This window comes from Tamandua tetradactyla, chromosome 7, assembly GCF_023851605.1.
Source record: "Tamandua tetradactyla isolate mTamTet1 chromosome 7, mTamTet1.pri, whole genome shotgun sequence".
NCBI lineage: Eukaryota > Metazoa > Chordata > Mammalia > Pilosa > Myrmecophagidae > Tamandua > Tamandua tetradactyla.
This window is the reverse complement of record NC_135333.1, coordinates 25,031,102-25,040,947: the sequence shown is the minus strand read 5'-3', so window position 1 is coordinate 25,040,947 and position 9,846 is coordinate 25,031,102. Positions and strand designations below refer to the sequence as shown.

Below are 9,846 nucleotides of genomic sequence, written 5' to 3'. Positions count from 1 at the left end.
TACCTTTATGGGTCTGGTTTTGCCCTTAAAGGTGAGTGGCAAATAGTTCTTCAGGTCTGAACTTCTCATCTTAACTGCAAAGAACAGGGGGAGATTGAATGAATTGCCTAGAGAGCTACAAATAGTGTGGAGAGGAGGAGAGTGAGGGTGGTGTGGAGATGATGAGGGTACAGAGTTTTGATATGAGGGGCTGCTGAAGGTGTGGAAGTGAGGGGGTACTGATAGTGAGGAGGTGTGGGGAACTGAGCGTGAAGAAGTGAGGGGGTGCTAAGGGTGCAGAGGTGAAAAGGGTACAGAGTGTGGAGGTGAGAAGCTACTGAGATTGCGGAGGAGAGGGAATGCACATGGTGCAGAAGTGAGGGGGTGCTGAGAGGGTGTGGAGGTGAGGGGTGCTGAGGATGCAGAAGTGAGGGGGTGCTGAGAGGGTATGGAGGTGAGGGGTGCTGAGGGTGCAGAGGTGAGGTGCTGAGGGTGCAGAGGTGAAGGGATGCAAATGGTATGGAGGTAACAGTTGCTGAGCATGTGGAAGTGAGGAGGATGAGGAGAGTATGGAGATGAGGGGTGCTGAAGGCACAGAAGTGAGGGGTACTGAGGGTATGGAAGTGAGGGAGTGCTGAGATGCCAAGGCAAGGGAGTGTGGAGGTGAGGAGGGTGCAGAGAGAGGGTGGGTGAAAAGTTCCGCCTCTGGGACCAAACCATCTGGGCCAATTCCTGATTCCACCACTGAATGGTAACTAAGCAAGTTACTCTACTTTTCCGTTTTCCAGTTTTTTTTCTGTATGTAAAGTGGGGGTAATATAAAAGATTTTGTTAAAATGCAATACATTGATAGGGCTTAAAACAGTATCAAGCACATGGGAAGCATTCTATAAATGTCAGCTGTTATCATCATCACCATCATCACCATCATCAGTCATCATCTTTACTGTTAGGGGCACACAGCAAGCCAGTGGTGGCTGTGCCTCACCTCTTTAGCAAATACATGCATGCCAGCCTTATCCACCCCTGCTCCTTTGCTTCAGCAGGGAAGCTGCCAGCTTCCCCAGCCTAAAAGCCAAGAGAGTATCCCTTGGTTGCAGCTGAGCCTGCTGTTCCCAGAACTTTCTGAGCCAGTGCCCAGTCTCAGGCTCTGCAAGGTGAAGGGGACTGCAGAGACTGCCAGGACATGCTGCCTAGTAGGCACCAGGCTACGAAGACTACCATCGTGATACAGCCAGGAGACACTAGAAGAGGAGAGGCAGTAGGCATGGCATATCCTAAACACAGGGGCCTGCAGTTCCACAGTGGTGAAGGGCTGCATCTGGAGATAGAGTAGGCTGAAGTGGGAGAGTTGGTTTTATCACTTACCAGGTACATACAAGTTGCTGAACCCCTGAGCTTCAGCTTCCTCATCTGTAAACAGGATTAGCAATAATCCCTACTTCACATGGTTTTGTGAAGGTTCATGAGATAATGCATGCAATTAGCTCAGGGCCTGAGAAAGCAGTTAGCTTGGGCAGCTGTTATTATTTTATTATTTAAGAGAAAAGTGCTCCCTGTCTAGAGAGGGTGCATGAATGACTAGCAAGTGTGAACTGATAGTTTGAGATTCTCACAATGTAATTGTGATTATTTTGGAGGCATGAAAAACACTGGCTGCAGGCTCTGGAGACCTGTGTCCTGGCCCTGGCCTTGTCACTAATTGTCTGAGTGAACTTGGATGAGCCCCTTTCTTGTCTGTGCCTGGTCTCCCCATCATGGCAGTGGGAGCAGGTCTGTGTTGTTCCACAGGTGCCCCTCTTACAGGTCTTCCAGGTCCATCCCCACCAGGACCTGCGTTTCTGCTAGGGCAGAACCACGCACTCCTGGGGCCACAGGATGCACCCCAAGTCCCACTGTGGCTGATCTTATGTGAGACAAGGACTGAGCAAGACAAGCAAGGTCTCGCCCATCACGGAGCTCATCTGTTCATGGGGCACCAGAAATAAAGCCATTCCAGAGCCAGAACTACTGTAAAGAAAATGCCGCAGGATCATGAAGGAAGCTTGTGGTTGGGGCACTGGGACAACATTGAACAGAAGTAACCTTGGAGATGGGACCTGAATGGCCAGGACACAGCTTGGGAAGAGCACAGAAAAGTCGTTCCAGGCAGAAGGAACAGCAAACAGGAAGGCTCGAGGGCAGTGGAGGAGGGGGCTCCTCTAGAGGAAGGTGGTTGGCTTGTTTGAGAAAGAGAAAGACCAATTTGGATGTAGGAGAAGAGGGTCCAGACCTGTACAGGCAGTGAAAGGAGTTTGAATTGTGTTCAAAGGGCAATGGGAACCTTTGCAGGGTCAGAAGGGAGCAGATGCTGCGTAAAGTGTTATCCTAGGTCTGAGGACAGCCCCAGAGAAGTGCTGAGACCACAGAGGCGCATCTACGTTCATCCAGGTTGAGAAATGGTGATGGCTCTGAACACAGTGGTAACCACAGATTTGGAACAAATAGATGGATTCAGATTTGGTAGCAGTAGATGGATTCACAAGCTGTTTTGGAGATAAAACGCGTGGGAGGCGACAGAAAGGCAGGAACCGTAGAAGATCTCCACATTCCTAGCTTAAACAACTGAGTGGGTTTATTTACTGAGATGGGGAAGATGGGAAAAGAGCAGTTGGGGTGGGGAAAATTGCAGGAAATCAGTTCTATTTTGGACATGATAAGGTTAAGATGCCTATTAGCTATGCCTTCTCTGATTGTCAGAATGAACTTGCTAAATTCCTCATTAGGGCAGCACCTGGCCACCTGAAATAGTGCCAGTCTGGCTGTCTACCCTGTCCAAGCTTAGGCAGGGGGCCCAGGCAACTGAAGGCTGTGATTGAGGCAGCAATAGTCACAGTCCTCGGCAGGGATGTGCGGTCCCTCCCTCCCACCTACTTCACTCCCTTCCCCTCCCTCACTCTCTCTCCCTCCCTCCCTGTCTCTTTCATCCTCTTTCCCTCTCCCACCCTCTCTCTTTCTCCTCCCTCCTTCCCTCCTTCTCTCTTTCCCTCGGTCCCTTTCTCTGCCACTTCTCCCTTCCTCCCTTGACCCTCCCTCCTTCCCTTTCTCCTTCTCTCCTTCCCTCCCTCTCTCTCTCTCTCTCCTTCTCTTCTCTCTCCTTTCCATCACTGCTATTAATAGTGTCATTCCAGGGTTCAGGTGACTCATATTTCCCCCCATTTCAGTCCCTTTTTGCTTCATCAGAGCCGTCGAATGTCAGAGTGAGCCTTCCGATATGGGATCCTTTTGTCTCTAGGAAGGAGGTTTCTTGTTTGGCCCTTTGTGTCTTCTTACCTAGCAGAAGTCTATGACCACGTCTACTTTCCAGGTCTTGGCAATGCACATATCTCTCCTTGGCTCCAGTTTCCAGCTCTGCCTGCTGCTCTCCATCACAACCCACCCAAAGCCAGAATGGGTACGTTTCCCCAGACCCACAGGATGGGGTGTGCACAGGGCACCCCAGGAACAAAAAGAAGCTCACTTCATCCAGATTGGGTAGGTGAGGCGTAGCCAGGGAAGCCTGAGTGAGGCTGAGTCAGAAGTAACCAGCTGAAGAAAAGAGGAAGGTATAGGCAAGGGCAGGCCAGGTAGCAGGAACTGGGATGTGGACCAGTTGTGTGAGTGAGCAGGGCATGGGGGGTGGAGAGCTCTAAGTAGCCCTGTATAATCTAAGGCACCAAGAAATCAGACTCCTGGTGCACAGAGGCTCAAGATACCATGGCATGATGGACAATCCATAGGCCCTGGCCTCAGACAGACCTGAGGTTGAATACTAGGAGCATGATGGCAAGACCAGGTTGCCTGGATTTCTTACCAGCAGTGTAATTGGGCCTCAGGTTCTTACCTGTAAAGTAGAGGTAATAATGGCACACCTATCTCATGGGGCTGTTGGAAGGATGGCATGAGTGGATATGTGCTCACTGCTTTGAATAGTGCTTGATAGAGCTGTAATTATTATTTACACTGCAAATTAACTACAGTTTCTGGACTTCAATTTCCTCATCTATAAAATGTGGGTGATAGCCTTTGGTGGGGTTCTTGTGAGTATTAAGGATCATCTCTGGGCAATCCACACAGTCTCTGGCTCCTAACAGAGGCTCAGCAAATAGATGGTAGTTTCCTCCACTGCCACCACCACTGCTACCAGCCACCACAACTGCCACCACCACTACCATTAGGAAGGAGCTATGGTAAACGCAAGAAAATCTGGAGAAAATTTGGAGGCCATTCTGTTGCCTGCTCCCTCCGCCATGTGGAGTCTGATTTCCATTTGCCGTGTGCGCTGACTAAAACTAGGGTCAGAGTCCTGGAGAAGATAAGGCAGCGGGGATGTGGCTTCCCTTGCTGCTTCTGTCCCATCTGCTTCTGATCTGATCTACATCTTGGGGAGGCCACACAGTGCACTGATTGAAACAGGACCCAAAACCCAACCTGCTTGGGTCTGAATCCCATCTCCATTCTTTTACCAGATACACAGCCTTGGGTAAGTTATGTATTTTCCCTTACCCTCATTTTCCACATCTATAAAACGGAGATGAAGCTAATAATAACTTATTATCTCATATACTCTATCTCATATATCTCAAAAAATATCTCAAAAGATTGTTATGAGGATAAATGCACTGATGTTAAATAAAACTCACTTCTCTTTATTCATAAAATGAGGTAGTTGAACAAGATCTTCTCTTAAGATTCTGCTTCAGATCTTAGGCAGTGGGATATGTGGCTATGAATTCTGCTTCTTCCACTGATCTGATATTTGATCTTGGGTAAGTAATTAACCACTTCAAGGCTTTTTTAAAATTTGTTTTAAAGGAAATGGCAAAGCTGTACATCTTAGGCACTCAGCAAATGACAGAAATTGATTTTATATTAGTTAGAAATTGTATGAAAGTGGGTTCCTATGTGGAGTAAGAAATAGGATCAACTCCCAAGTCCCTTTCAGATTCAAAATCAGTTCCTGAAAAAGAAGCTTTGATTCAACAGAGGAATGAAAAGTATAGAATCAAGAAGGAGGAAAGGGAGAATATTATGGATTGATTTGTATCCCCCCTCCAAAGATACGATAAAAGTCCTAACCCCCATCCCATGAATGTAATCCTATTTGGAAACAGGATCTTTGAAGAAGTTATTAGCCATGAGGCAAAACTACACTGGGGGGTCTTAATCCAATGTGACTGGTGTCCTCACAAGGGCATGAAATTTGGACACAGTCTGTAGGAGGCAGGAGAGAGAAGAGGGCCATGCGATGGAACCAAAGATTGAGTTATGCCACAAGCAACCACTAGGACCCTGAAGATTTCAGGAGAAATAGCCTTCTGGCAGAGTCTAGAACTGTGAGACCGTACGTTTCCTCTACGCCCCAGTGGCACACCCAAACCTCATGCTTCTTGAATTCCTTTAGAGATAATCCACGTGTTCTGTTTGCTGGTCTTTTGCTAAAGAGTGAGATCTGGGCAGAAGAGCCTCCAGAAAGATGCTTCTCCAGGAGTATTGACATTTGCATAACACAATAAGACACATTCATATATCCAAAGACTCAGATTTTCCCTTATGTACTATTTTTTCCCATAAAATCGGTACAGAGAGGTTTTGCTGGGTTTTCTCTGGCAGGAATTAAAGGAGCAGAGCCTTCTCTGCCCTGTTTCTGGAATCGGCCAATACTTGGGTTTTCAACCAGGAAGCAAGGACATAGCAACCATAGCTCAGGGAGTCTCAGGTATTTGACCAGGAGTTAAGATGTTGATTCTCCTAGATCTAACAGGATGTCAGCAGGGGCCAGTCCTTGGGGAGAGGTCCCAAGACGCCAGAGGATTGACATTCAAAGAGGGGACTTGTTAGATTTCTTGGTGCTGGTTTAATGGAGAACCTAACTAGTCAAAGAAAAGAGAGGAGCCCATGTCAAGGTCAGCCCTTGGACCAATCAGAGATTTTACGTTAGAGACAATAGGGAGTATTCTGACTTCAGGATTTACAAGGGTTTGGGGTACCTTGGACACTAAGCTCTGAGTCTGATTGGAGAAAAGATGACTTAGGAAGCCCCAGAATTCCTAACCCTTACAGTTGTTCTGAAAAGTAAGTTACTTACCAATCTTTTCAATCAGGGCTTCAAAATTCTCAGGAATTAGAAAGCCTCCAATCATCCATTCATTTATTCATCCAGTTATTTACTGAAGGTCTACAAGGTGCTGTGGATATAGAGTTGAAACATAGGTCATATCCTCAGTGAGCCTGAAATCTAAACCATCATCCCCAAATTTATTGATCACTATTAGCAGCCACTTCTGTAACAAAGGATTGCAAATTCTCATTCATCTCTGCTGGTAAATATTTGTTTTGCTCATGTGTCTTCACATTGGCTGGGAGTTCACTAATCTTGGCTGGGCTTATCTGGGTGGCTTTAAGGTGCCTCTTGAGTCCAGGTCTTCTCAACATGTATTTGTCCTCTTTGGACCTGCTGGCCAGCCAGGACATATTTTTGTGGCAGAAGTTCAAAAGGGCAAGTAGAAATACCTGATGTTTCTTAAGCCAGAGTCTCAGAACTGGTGTATTGCCAGTTCTGTTCCCATTCCTTTAACCAGAAAAATCACATGGCTGGGCCCAGAGTTGGTGCGCAGAGGAGTCACTCAGCTTCCAGTGGGAGAAACTGTGTCACTTTGCAAACAGTAGATCCTAGAAGTGGTGAATAAGTGGGCGTATTAGTTAGGGTTCTCTAGAGAAACAGAATCAACAGGAAACACTCGCAAATATAAAATTTATAAAAGTGTCTCACGTAACTGTGGAAACACAGAGTCCAAAATTCACAGGGCAGGCTGTGAAGCCAATGATTCTGATGGAGGGTCTGGAAGAACTCCACAAGAGAGTCTCGCCAGCCAAAACAGGAAGAGTCTGTCTCTCCTGAATCCTCCTTAAAAGGCTTCCAGTGATTAGATTAAGCATCACTCATTGCAGAAGACACTGATTACAAATGGAATCAGCTGACATGATCATGATTTAATTATATAAAACATCCTCATTGCAAAAGACAGGCCAGCACTTGCCCAACCAAACAGGTACCACCACTTGGCCAAATTGACACATGAACCGGACCATGATAGTAGGGTTAATAATTCCTTACTGATAGGTCTATAAATTGTACACACATTAGGAGAATGAAAAGACAAGTCACAGCCAGAGAAAAAATATTTACAAAACACATATCTGACAAAGGACTCGTGTACAAAATATACAAAGAGCTCTTAAAACTCAACTAAAAGAAAACACCCATCTCAATAAAAAAAGATCTGAGTAGACTCCTCAGCAAAGAAGATATACAGATGACAAATAAGCATATGAAAAGCTGCCCAACACCATATGTCATTAAGGAATTGCAATTTAAAGCAACAATGTGATACACTATACCCCTGTTAGAATGGCTAAAATCCAAAACACTGACAATACCAAATGCTGGTGAGGATGTGAAACAATAGGAATTCTCATTCTCTGCTAATGAGAATTCAAAATAGGACAGCCACTTTGGAAGATAGTCTGGCAGTTTCTTATAAAATGTACACACAAAAAAGAAATTTAAGGGTGAGATAAAAAATTGAAATAAAGTTCTGACATGTTCTTCCTCACTCCGGGGTGTCATCTTAGGAATCCCCAGAGGATAAGCTTCCTCTTTTGCATACTCTGGACCTGAAGAACTGCTTCTCAATGGATGGTGTTTGGATCAACTGCAGAGAATCATTTGGATCATTTGGAGAGCTTGTTAAAAGGCCCTTCTTTAAGCCTCCAGAATCAGGCTCTGAAGGTAAAAGCCTGGAAATTTGTATTGGAGGATACATCAAAATATATGTAAGATATAGCCAGAAAAAGGGAGGTGAGGATGGAATGGAAGTAGGAATGATCTGTTCCCAGAGAGGTCTGGCATTTCAAGCTTGCCCATGAAGGACCTTAGCTTGGAGGCCATAGATATCCACTGAAAAGTCTTCTGCAGGAAGTGATGTGATTATACCTAGTCTAAATGCTTGAGAAGTCAGTTGGCTGCAGTTGGAGAAGGGATTGGAGGGGGAAGCTGAGGCCTGCAGGCTGTTGCAGTTACATGGGCGAGAGATGAGAATGACCCAAACTAGCCTGGCCAGTGAGGGGTGGAGAGAGATGGAACTGGATTCAAGAAACATTTAGGAAACAGAATCTGTGGAGCACTGTAGAGGAAGCAGAGAGGGCTACCAGTGAAATGGTATCTGGGGGGTTGAGACTGATTCCTATGCAGAGTGGTAGTGGAGGAGGAAATGAAGGGGTTTTGGGGCGAGGTGGTAGAAGCCATGGGGGAAAGGAGGGCAGCATTTCAGATGATCACCAAGATGGGCACCTTTATGGCCCAAGTGTGGAATGAAAAGTCCCAGAAAGAGTGGGATGCATATGAATAAACATATGGTGTATTTTATAATAAATTAACATTGATGAATATAACATTAATTTATTTTGAAAGGCCTGTCATGCGAGAGCAACAGAGAAGCCCAAAATGACCATTTGTTTTAGTTTGCTAATGCTACCAGAATGCAATATACCAGAATTTGATTGGCTTTTATAATGGGATTAATTTGTAAGTTATGAGTTATACTTCTAAGGCATGGAAATGTCCAAATTAAGACAACAGTAAGAGGATATCTTCTCAGAGGAAAGGCAACATCCAGAGTTACTCTGTCACATGGGAAAGCACATGGCTACATCTGCTGGCCCTTTGCTCCTGGGTTTCATTGCCTTCAGCTCCTGGTTCCAGTGACCTCCTGTCCTTGTTGAGCTTCTTCTGTCTGTATGCAAGCATATGAACTATCTGTTCTCTGTGTCGGCTCTTTTAAGGGTTCTGGTAAACTAATTAAGACCCCCTTGAATGGCAGGGTCACATCTCCATCTAATCAAAAGATCATGCCCACAATTGGGTGGGTCACATCTCCATGGAAACAATCTAATCAAGAGGGAGGTCTTACCCTGCAATACTGAGTTAGGATTAAAAGGACATGGCTCTTTTGGGGTACGTAACAGTTTCAAACCAGCACACCATTTAACTCCAGACCTCAGGTTCTCAAAGGCCTTTGTTATAGTTTCATTAGGCTGCTCAAACAAATACCATGCCATGGATTGGCATAAACAATGGGAATTTATTAGTTCATTGGTTTTGAGACTGGAAAAAAGTCCAAATCAATGTGATACTTTCTCCCAAAAACTGGGCCTGGCTGCTGGTGATCCTTGGTCCTGGGGCCCCTGTCATATGACAGTGCGCGTGGCGGCCTCTCAATTCTCTTCCAGGTTCCACTGAATTTCAGCTTCTTGCCTCTGTGGCTTTCTCTCTCTCCCTCTCTCTCTGTCTGTTTGAATTTTATTCTACTTATAAAGGACTCCAGTAATAGGATTATGCGCTATTCCTTAACTAGAGTAACCTCATCAGAAAGTCCTACTACAGTGTGTTCATACCCACAGGAGTGGATTAAGTTTAAGAACATTTTTTTCTGGGATGCATACAGCTCCAACCACTGCAACCTCCATGTGGATTTTTGACGTGACCTTCAAATGAAAGTCTTGACACTGTCAGAGGCAAGCCAAAGTGATTGTCTGATCACGCAAAGGTTGTGTCCTAATCCTGGCTCATGCTGCTTATAGGAACCTATAAATTATTTTTTAAATAAAACTTGTAGCTTTTTTGTTGCTAGGACAGTCATAGTTGCCTTGTAATTTTAGGGAGTTAAGAGCTTTAATTTACTATAAACATATGTTTATTTATGTGAGCATTTTTTGCGACCCTCTTTTGGCTTTTCTCTTTTTGAATATAGTTAGGATTGGGGGATGGTTTCAAATATGTGAAAGACT

General features: G+C 45.2%; 1 long non-coding RNA gene across 1 annotated transcript in view; it reads right to left on the bottom strand.

Annotated features, from left to right (window-relative positions):
- Positions 1–6,084: 6,084 nt before the first annotated feature.
- Positions 6,085–9,846, bottom strand: part of LOC143690899 (uncharacterized) — a 59,944-nt gene continuing 56,182 nt past the window's right edge. The window contains exons 2-3 of the long non-coding RNA XR_013179254.1: positions 6,511–6,669; positions 6,085–6,185 (exon numbers count right to left, since the gene is read on the bottom strand). This is a non-coding gene — a long non-coding RNA (uncharacterized LOC143690899). The remainder of the gene's footprint in view (positions 6,186–6,510; positions 6,670–9,846) is intronic.